The sequence below is a fragment of the Colias eurytheme genome, chromosome 7 (assembly GCF_061535395.1).
Source record: "Colias eurytheme isolate Ceu_HAF_F1 chromosome 7, ilColEury1 Martin Lab GWU primary, whole genome shotgun sequence".
In the NCBI taxonomy this organism is placed as follows: Eukaryota; Metazoa; Arthropoda; class Insecta; order Lepidoptera; family Pieridae; genus Colias; species Colias eurytheme.
Genome location: NC_142986.1, coordinates 816,811 through 827,410, shown reverse-complemented (window position 1 = coordinate 827,410; position 10,600 = coordinate 816,811). Strand labels below are relative to the sequence as shown.

Genomic DNA, 10,600 nt, shown 5'->3' with positions numbered 1-10,600 from the left:
TCTCTGTACACGTTTTAAATCACTGAAATGGATTATAATGTATACGTCGGAAAAAAGATTCATTTACATTTAAATTGGTTCATTTAGTAAAATCACTCATTTTTGTTCTATCAATTACTGCAAATTAATATTTTTATTAATATGTCCTTTTTATTTCACAGCATAATGAAAAGAAAAAAATATAAATTTGTACACATAGACAATACAAAGTTTGAAAGCTTCCGGTTATCATTTTTATTTTTAATTGTTGTTTAAAATACTTAACTTTGTAAAATTTTTCTGTATATTCCCTGCAAGACTTTCGAAATCCAAAAAATTAGCAATGTTAAATAGATTTTATCAAAATTATTCAGTAATAAAATATGTGATGTTATTTGTTTCCAATTCAAATAAGTATTCATTTCCGGTGTGAATGTAGTTTCAGAAACATATGAAAGTGTGCATTTTCATTTATTTTCTGTCGTCATTTTTAGCCACGGTATCGTGTGCGCGTTTGTAAAATTGAAGATTCGTTTTATGTTCGTTCATAACTGATTCCGAACCGTGGTGTACACACGCGTTTCGTGACTATTACGTGGATTCAGGACTTGCCAGGCGCATCGTCATAGGGGAAGGTATATAACTACATAATATCGAATATCTTCAGGCCATATTTAAGTACTTATATAGGTACATAGGTGTTAGGAAGTAGATACCACGTTTTCGCCAGCTGGTGCGTACGTTTCGGCTTAATAGTTTAGTTGAAATAGCCTACAATTGACGTAGTACTGTGATAGAATTGTGCTGAGAGTGTACGGTGAAGTAAATATTGCATTGTGGCAGGTTGGTGTGGCCGACTCGCATTTTCCTGGTGCAAGTTTCGCCGAAGGATCAACAATTAATCCCATCAGTGAGCTCTCGTCCAGTGGGGCGCTACCGTTTTATATGACTTTAGCAAGATTCACAGGTGAGCTATTTTATTAATTTGACAATCAATATTTTCAGGTTATTTTTGGCCAACTTTTAACCCAATGGTCCCGTGTTTCCAAGTAAAAGTTTAAAATTTTGCGTCAAATTTAACATCTTTTATTGAGAGATGTCTGTGTTCAATAAAAATTTATAAAATCATTATCACTCATTAATAACCAGTAACAATGTTTTGAATATAGTAATTACTGCATTACAATATTGCATTAAGTATTTGCACTGATAATCCTGCACAGTCATTTTGCCCTCTTATTAATGATTATTAAAACGTGAAGAATGAATGCAGAATATATTATCTCTATAATCAAAATCCTTTTATCATTTACTTGAGTAGATTTTATATACTTAAATAAACAAGAGTATATAAATAAATTAATAATGTTCAAAGGAACAAAATATTCACTCCCAAGTGAACTACACGAGTCTTTGCTACTTACTTATAAAAAGTATCTGATTTGATTAAAAAATGATCTATCAAACTGCAATGTATAATTATCTACAATCTGAAAAACAACAATATGTAACAATACTAAATATGCTGAATGATAATGCTTTTAGCAGTAATTCAAAATACTCTTAATGCAATGTAAAAAAAGTCAAGTTTTCAAGCGATAAACATCACACCTTCACAATATACATAAACATAAGTATTTTCCCTCAACACGAAGCACTTGTGAAAGACTTCATCCATTGCCAAAATGTTCTTTAAGATGCAACAAAAAAAGCTATTATTTCTAAACAAATAAGTTGGTATTCTGGATGTTTCTGGAACAATTCCGGTCCCTACTTGTATAACTCATTATAGAGAGTATTGCTCAATCTGCTTGGGGCTCTTTGTTACATGTGATTTCCTACTAATGCTCATTATATTTGAATGTCTTTATCGGCATTGAAATATATAATTTTTACACATATTTCTTGTATAACAAAATAGTTCAATTTTGATTTTGATATTCAAAGATTTTGGTTAAATATTCTTACAAGTTGTTTAAAATCTCACTAAGGTATATCATTTTAGTAAATATGTTTGTTTCCCATACATTAAAAGTGAATACAATATATATTTTAAGTGTTGGTGCTTTATCTATAAGCCCACTTAACATTCTTCATTATAATTGACACATTTTGTTAAAATATTAACTGTTTGGAATTTTGATAAAATTGGAATATTGTTATTAATAAGTTAACAAAATTTGATTTGTTGTTTTAACAAGATCCTCATTTAGTTTATTGAATCAGTTTAATATGTGTTGGTCTATTAACTCATTTTACCTCACTATATAAAAATAAGTCGGGTTTTCCTTCCTGACGCTATAACTCCAGAACACACAAACCGATTTCCACGGTTTTGCATTGGAAAGGTCTCGGGCTCCGTGAGGATTATAGCAAAGAAAATGTGTCTCTGGTGGCGAAACGGAGTTCGCCCGGTTTGCTAGTTGTTCTATAAATTTGATTGATCTTAATTTCTAAAGTAATATTACAAAGTATGTATCTTTCTGAGGCCTATGTCCAGCAGTGGAATAACATGGGCTGATAATGATGATGATGATGATGTATCTTTGCTAAAAACCAAAACTACTGGACTTATTTAAAAAATTCTTTCACTTTTAGATAAGTATGTGATCCGGGATCCCCATGTTATATGGGGACCTGTGTACCGCAGGCTTTATGTAGCAGGATGGAACAGCATTAACATATAAAACTGGCTAAGTTTCGGCTACTAGAATGAATTGAATCCAGATATTTCTAGTATAATTTCTTCTCTTCTAGTACATTTATTGCATTTAAATATCAACCTAATGTTTCCCATAATAGTCCCAATGTTTATTTTTACCTATTTGTAGTCAAAGATAAAACGACTGCCTCCTTGGTATAATGGGAAATGAGTGAGCGTAGAACATAGGGATTCTGGGTTCGCAAGCAAATTGAAATTACATGTACATGATTGTACATTCCCTAGTGGCTTATAGAAAACAAAAGTTTTGAGACATCTGTGCCAAAAAGACACTCGTCTTCTAATTCAAGTTAGAATCTACCAATCTCTTAACTACGAGGCCGTAAAATTAAACACCTCTGACTGCGCCAACCAAGCCAAACTTGCTAGAAACAAAATTACGTTTTTCGCCACCATCCAAGTACCATATTAAAATTACTCAAACGGTACATTGTCGATTGTCGCAATGCGGATTATTTTGTTACAGCGTAACATACTAGCGGTTATACCCGTATTTTTTCGCTCCTATTTGGTCTTAGTGCAATAATATAATGCCTGTAGCATTCGTCGATAAAAAGGCTATGCAACGCTGAAATAATTTTTCATTTCGAACCCGTAGTTCCTGAGATTATCGCGTTCAAGCAAACGAACTCTTCAGCTTATAATATTAGAATAGATAGATAGATAAAATAGCTGTATATTTTCCTGTATTATTTATTACGCGATTCAACTTTCATAATATTACGTGTAAGCCCTTTAAACCCACGTCGACTTCCTTCCTTGTTATAAGAACTTTGTCTTGGAATTACTTATGATTTACTTGCTTTAATGACGTATCCATCGTAATGTAAAAACTTTTTCCAATAAATATTCGTATTTGAATTTTCTGTTTTTTTGAGTGGAGACAAATTTAGAAATTACTAAATGGAAAAACGTGATTCGGATTGCATTTTTATCCAAGTTTTAATAATATGTGCTAGTTTTAATCAAAACAGCCGCATACCCCGATAAGGCATTTATTGGAAACTAATCTGAAATTAATTATGCTCTTTGACCACTCGTCACGGCTCGTTTAATGAAGGTGCAGTCATTAATGGATATATCGAGATTTTTCCACTATAAACTTTATGGAAAAAGAGTACATTTTTTCGTATGTCAAGCGGTTGCTTTTTGGGTTGCTTTGTATGATCGTAAACACGACTGTAGCTTAATTTGAGACATTGAGCCTAAATTACATTAAGTTTGTGAATACACCTTGATTGTATAAAAAAAATACAACTATTAAGAAATGCGGCAAGAAACTAATACAATTTCATGTACATTTTTATTTTTCAAATAAGCTTGCCACTGGGGAACACGATGATATTAAATTCACGTACATTTTGTAAGTTGGTACATTTTGTAACTGTATTCAGATAGAAAAGAAATTGCATCACTAAAAAGATGTAAAAAATTATAAACTAAATTTTAAATTCACTCATTTCTTTATCGACACATACTTTAAGTACTTAAAACTAAGCATAGTTAGTACACATCTGAAATCCTGCCTAAAGATCGGCAGGATTTCAGATGTGTACTATCATACTCCAACATTCAAAGTGTTAGATTTAAATATAATACATAGAACGTTTTGCAGTCTGGCTGTGTAAGGCAGATTACAGGCTCTACGGCGATCGATAGTCATTTCACACCGAGTTGCGATATGGGATTACCTCTTCCATTAGGCCGCCTTGGAGTGGAAATTCTTTATTGAATCGACCATCCAGCCCCAGAGATTTCATTTTGTCATCTAGATAGAGGATGATTGATTTTGTATTATGTTTCTACATAAATATATCGCGTACTTCTAGGATTATAGATGGTAGGTACTAGGTAGTGTAGTCGTATTTTAAACTAGCTGTTCCTCGCGGTTTCACCCGCATTGCTCCGCTCCTGTTGGTCTTAGCGTGTTGATATATATAGCCTATAGCCTTCCTCGATAAATGGGCTATCTAACACCGAAAGAATTTTTCAAATCGTACCAGTAGTTCCCGAGATTAGCGCGTTCAAACAAACAAACAAACAAACTCTTCAGCTTAATAATATTAGTATAGATTTATTATAAACTTTCTAATTTGTATATTTGAAGCATTGCACATATGCATATATTATTATTTGTAATTATGCAGAATATGACGGTTCAACGAGTGATAAACATTATATAATCGGTATAATATCCTAGAACTAAGTTTATCTTTCAACCTATCTATGGTACTTAACGAGTAAATAGATTAACTGCCAGCCTAAAAGTAAATAAAACTAGTTGAAGGCAAAAGTTCTGTAGTTTCTTGTAGTCTGAAATAGTGTTAAATATGAAATACAAAAACCACTTTTATACTCATTTCAGTTATTCAGAACAAAAGCGTAGTTAATTTAAACACGCGCACCTCTAAAATAAAATGTTATCATCATCATCAATTATAAAGTTACGTTCACAAACATGTTTGATGAAAAAACGACGTCAACAACTTTGTTCGTAAAAATTTTTTTCAATGTTGATTTTCTAACATTTTTTAACATACGAGTTGCAGTCTGCGTTGGCCACATTTATTTTTAGCCTTGTTTCTTATCACGGTTCGTGTGGCTGGACGGTTCGTCATTCGATTATTTTCAACGGCTACCGTAAAATTAGTTTGATCTTTCTATTATCATTGGGGGAAATATTACAATGCGTTTTTCACTTTCTAAGTATAGGGGAGCTTGATGGTTACTCTAGAACTAAATTATTCTTTGCTTAATCATGTATCTTGGTATCACTACAAAGATCAAAGTAGTCCTATCCTTATTCTGGGTCATAACCTACCTAGCTACCTATATCGATGTAAAACTTAGCGATCGATTTAAAAGATTTTCTTTGTGGAACAAATAAAGATATCCTGGTAGTTAGGGTGCTATTGCTAATTTGTTGGTAATTGATGTGCAGTCAAAACTGAGAATATTGATCACCAATTCAAAAATGTGTCAAAGTTCATACATTTTAATAATAGGCCATTAGGCCTAACTGAATATAGTTGCGGATGTAACGTACCTATCCACATATTATCAAACTTTTTTTGGCTTCCTGTCCTAGTTGGATTTATTGACAAAAAGATACAAAAGCATTTTACCGACCAGGGTTACTTTGAAACTAACCAGGCCCTATTTACTCTTCTGTAAGAAATTCTCATAATGAAATTATCATAATGAAGACCCTTGCCAATCTGAAAGGGCGTATACTGCCCCACGTTGTTGTAGCTGACCTAATTCAAAGCATCTCGAATCGTCCTTTACTCTGAAGCTCACAATTACAAGACCCATACTAGATAGTAGATACTATCGCAACATCGCTGCCACCAATGTTGCGAGTGTATTTCGCCGAAACATGTTATGTCACAGAGGTCAACGCACTCGCCTTTCTCGTCTAGCACACAAACCTCATTCCCTCCCTCCCCCCTCCCCTCGCGGATGATTGATCGACGGACGCTGGCCATTTTTCATTACAAGAATCGTACTCGTTATTACCTGGTAGCGATAAGATGTTCTGGATAGGACGAGGAACAAAGTGACTTGATCGGGTTCAATCCAATTTTGAGGAGGATAAATTTTATTAGTTGCAATTACCATAATTTTAGACTTGGACTACTTCTCCTACGGATGTTACGAGTATACGGACTTGGGTAGATTATTTGTAATGACCCATTTATCCAGTCTTTGAAATTGTACCTGCAGCTCGTCTGTGTGTGCTAATTTTGATGGAAAAACGCTTCCAATGGTCCTTGATGATAAAGGCTTATCTAGATATCCAATAAATTAATTCACATGAAACCGTATAGCAATGCCTGAACATGACACCGAGAGTAGGAATTCACGCACTTGCAAATCTGCGATTCTGAACACTTGATAGTAAGGATGAATATAAGTATTATGTAGTAATGTCCGATAACATTTGATAACACTAAGCAAATGTTCGGACACGATGACGCGGCACTTAGACGTTTTCTTGTGTGGACTGGGGGGTAACCGGCATCTCTTATAGCAAGCTTATTATAACATTACTATGTCTTTTCGTACCGTGACACCCTTAACGCAAGCTTGTTGCAGCGTTAAACTGATTTTGTTTTTCTAGCAATTTTGACGACGTCACTCGTAATAGTTCACTCAATTATTGGGACCGGTGCGAACTGCGATCTATTTGACAATTTGACAGTTATCAGATAATAATAGAACTTTACATCGGCTTGTTCGAAGAAAAGGCTTCAAACCTTTTGATTTAAAAAGAATCGTGTACCTAAATAGTAAACAAGTGCGTAATCATCACGAGTCCCTATGAGATATGGGGGCATCATATGAACAATTTGAAAATACAATATAACCTACAGATTTATCTGTGTAAGATAAAAGTAATGTAAGTACCATACCCAATGCAAATCTATTTAAAAATACGTCTGTATAAGTACACATTCTCCACTTGTTATTTCTCTGTATAATAAAATGCAACTCTACTTATTCCCTAAACATAAATATTATCTAGTTAATACTTAATGTAAATCTATAAAAGATTGTTTATTATTTCTTCATGATTCAATATATTTTATCATGTTATTATTTACCTATAGGTATAGAATATAAGACTATAAAAGTAAATCTACACTCAAATATTATACTTGTGTAGTCTGTTGTTAAGGATCTCATTTAATTTTGAGAAATAAAACCATTATTTATTTCCAGATTCTACAATCAATTCCGAGCACAAGGAATAAGATTACCCAGAGTAACCACATGGAAGCATTGATAGTATTCAAGAAGCTATAAAGTGCCAGCGCAACATGAATATATTTTTTTCAATAGGAAGCAATATCATACTTTAAATGTTTAAGTGCAATAAAAAACATTTATAAATCCAAAATCTTTATTTAGTTCTTTTTATTTATTTATTGACAAATCATTTGCTCCTTTACTTCTCTTGATATCATTTATATAAAAAAAAGTGATAAAACATGGAAGTATTCGAAATTAGATTCAATTCTATTTAGCTTAAATATTTATTAAAAACAATTAGGTATATATTACTCAAATCCAAATTTGTAAGTAAATAGCATATTAAAAACACCCTTGATTAAAAAAATTAAGTTTTATTTATAGTATCAGCCTTTAAAACTTAAAATGCAATAAACAAAAACTTTATATTTACATCACAATGAATAATTCCTACACTAATAGATTAATGGTATTTATATTTTTATTTTAAATTTAAATCAATTATTGTATTTGCATATAAATAAAGAGTAGATAAATAATTTAAAAACTTGCAGTACTTATGTATACTTTTAATTTCATTTTTATTAAACTTAAAATGAAAACAATGTAGGTACTATATTAAGGTACAATTAAATTTTTACATTTTCAGATGTATGATACAAATATGAATATTTTAAGTGTAGACTGTAGACATGGTGGCGCCTCCCCCAACTTGAAGTTCTCACTACCACATGATCATCTCCCAAGCCGGTACTTCCTTGTTCAATGTTTGGGCAAGCCGGCAATCAACACAACTGTGAAAGATAAATTGGACTTAAACTGATTCTTTGTTGCTTTAAAATTTATAATTAATTTATAATAAGTACTTACATTTAATATGTTTACTTTTATTATTAAAGGGCTTGTCATGGTGTATGTAAACGTCTAAAAAGAAGTTTTTTAAACAATGTCGGTATGGTTTGTTAAATACCTTATTTGTTAATCATTTTTCAAGTATTTCAACGTTTTAGTTGTTTATCTTGCAATTCTTAATATTGTATTAAAATAAACTTAAATGTGTAGGTACAATGCCTTAGAAAACTTTTAATATAAGTAGCTTCTAACCAAACATAGATAGGTTTGCTTATAAATTAATATAAATATTTACTTTTGACCAGCTGCTCTAGTTTTTGTGAACTCCCAAATCATTTGCACTTATACTTTCAGAGAATTCTATCAACTTCGTCTCAGCATAACTTTTAACTCGTTGGGAGTTATTTTCTTCGCGCACTCTGCACAATGTTCTGCTGCAAGTTAAATAAAAATTACTTCAATTAACAATAATCAAAACAGACGAAATCATGCAAAAACCAATACTTTATTCGTAAAAATATATCTGTGTTATCATAAATCGTCCAAGGTTTTAGATATATTTATTACCTACTCATATATTATCTTACCTTGCTATTTCAATTGCTCTTTCATGCCTCTTTCATGCATTCTTTAATGCATATTACGTATCTTTCGCAATTTTTCAATTTGATTTATCCAAATTTTAGATAATAATACGAGGACAGTGATTACGACATTTGGATTTTTGACGTTTAATTTTCAATCACCGCCATTTTTATAATAACAACCTTGTTTTGTTGAGTTCACAAAATAATCTTACTTTATTTTGGTACCGGGAGCATTTTCAACATGATTACTATACGATTGCCTACAATGTCCAATGACCGAATGAATTCCGAAGTTTTGTCTATTTTTTTAAGATTAATGGCTTGGCTACGAGGCTTTTAGGCCAAGTCGTAATGATTTGTATCGAACATTAAACGTCAAAAATCAAAATGTCATGTCACTGTCCTCATAATTCATATTATTATCTAAAATTTCAGATAAACTTAAACTTAAATATGTGAATCTCATCTCTGGATAAATGAGAAAGTGCGAAAAAGCAATATTGAAATAGCAAGGTAAGATAAAGTACGAGTTAGGACGATTTATGATAACAGACTACAGAGATATATTTTTACGAATAAAGTTTTGGTTTTTGCATGATTTCGTCTGTTTTGATTATTGTTACTTAATTGAAGTAATTTTTATTTAACTTACAGCAGAACATTGTGCAGAGTGCGCGAAGCTCCCTGACCCCGAAATTACAAAGACAAAGATAGGTACATGAATACTCCCAACGAGGTAAAAGTTATGATGAGACGAAGTTGATAGAATTCTCTGCTGAAAGTTTAAGTGCAAATGATTTGGGAGTTCACAAAAACTAGAGCAGCTGGTCAAAAGTAAATATTTATATTAATTTATAAGCAAACCTATCTATGTTTGGTTAGAAGCTACTTATATTACTTAACAGTTTTGTAAGGAATTACACACCTATACATTTAACTTTTTTTTTAATACGATATTAAGAATTGCAAGATAAACAACTAAAATGTTAAAATACTTGAAAAATGATTAACAAGTAAAGTATTTATTATTTAACAAACTATACCGACATTGTATAAAAAACATACACCATGACAAGCCCTTTAATAATAAAAGTAAACATATTAAATGTACTTATTAAATTTTAAAGCAACAAAGAATCAGTTTAAATCCAATTTATCTTTCACAGTTGTGTTGATTGCCCAAACATTGAACAAGGAAGTAACGGCTTGGGAGATGATCATGTGGTAGTGAGAACTTCAAGTTGGGGGAGGCGCCACCATGTCTACACTTAAAATATTCAAAGAAAATGTAAAAATTTAATTGTACCTTAATATAGTACATACATTGTTTTCATTTTAAGTTTAATAAAAATGAAATTAAAAGTATACATAAGTACTGCAAGTTTTTGAATTATTTATCTAGGGTAATTCCGGGGTAGATGGCCATACAGGAGAGATGGCCTATCGAAATATTTCAGGGATTCATTCACAAGATGTCACTATTTAACGCATAGTTCGCTGCGCGTAGTGTGTGAGGGCAAACGTACGCCAAAAAATTAAGCGAAAAACAAAGAAAAAGTAAGTAAATCCTTTGTTTTTTTATTCGAATAACATGAATATTTTTTAGATGTCAACTGTTTTTCACAACTGTGGTGTTAGTTTCTTAAAATAATGGTGATATTTGTATTTGTATTAAAGTATACGAACAGTGTTACGTTTTAACCTC

General features: G+C 31.8%; 1 protein-coding gene and 1 long non-coding RNA gene across 12 annotated transcripts in view; one reads left to right on the top strand and one right to left on the bottom strand.

Moving 5' to 3' along the window:
- The first annotated feature begins 422 nt into the window (after positions 1 to 422).
- eIF5 (eukaryotic translation initiation factor 5) overlaps positions 423 to 10,600 on the top strand; it is a 36,715-nt gene continuing 26,537 nt past the window's right edge. For 9 of the 11 annotated variants that reach the window (XR_016456946.1, XM_090103915.1, XM_090103922.1 and 6 more), the window contains exons 1-2: positions 424 to 614; positions 823 to 946. The gene's annotated coding sequence lies outside the window, so the exon portion shown is untranslated. Of the gene's footprint in view, positions 713 to 822; positions 947 to 10,600 lie in introns of all 11 variants that reach the window. The other 2 variants (XM_090103917.1, XM_090103918.1) reach the window with 2 other exon arrangements.
- On the bottom strand, positions 7,780 to 9,022 carry LOC149906874 (uncharacterized). Its single transcript, XR_016456937.1, has 3 exons — positions 8,896 to 9,022; positions 8,604 to 8,742; positions 7,780 to 8,250 (listed from the first exon to the last, which is right to left on the bottom strand). It is a non-coding gene; the product is annotated as an uncharacterized LOC149906874 (long non-coding RNA).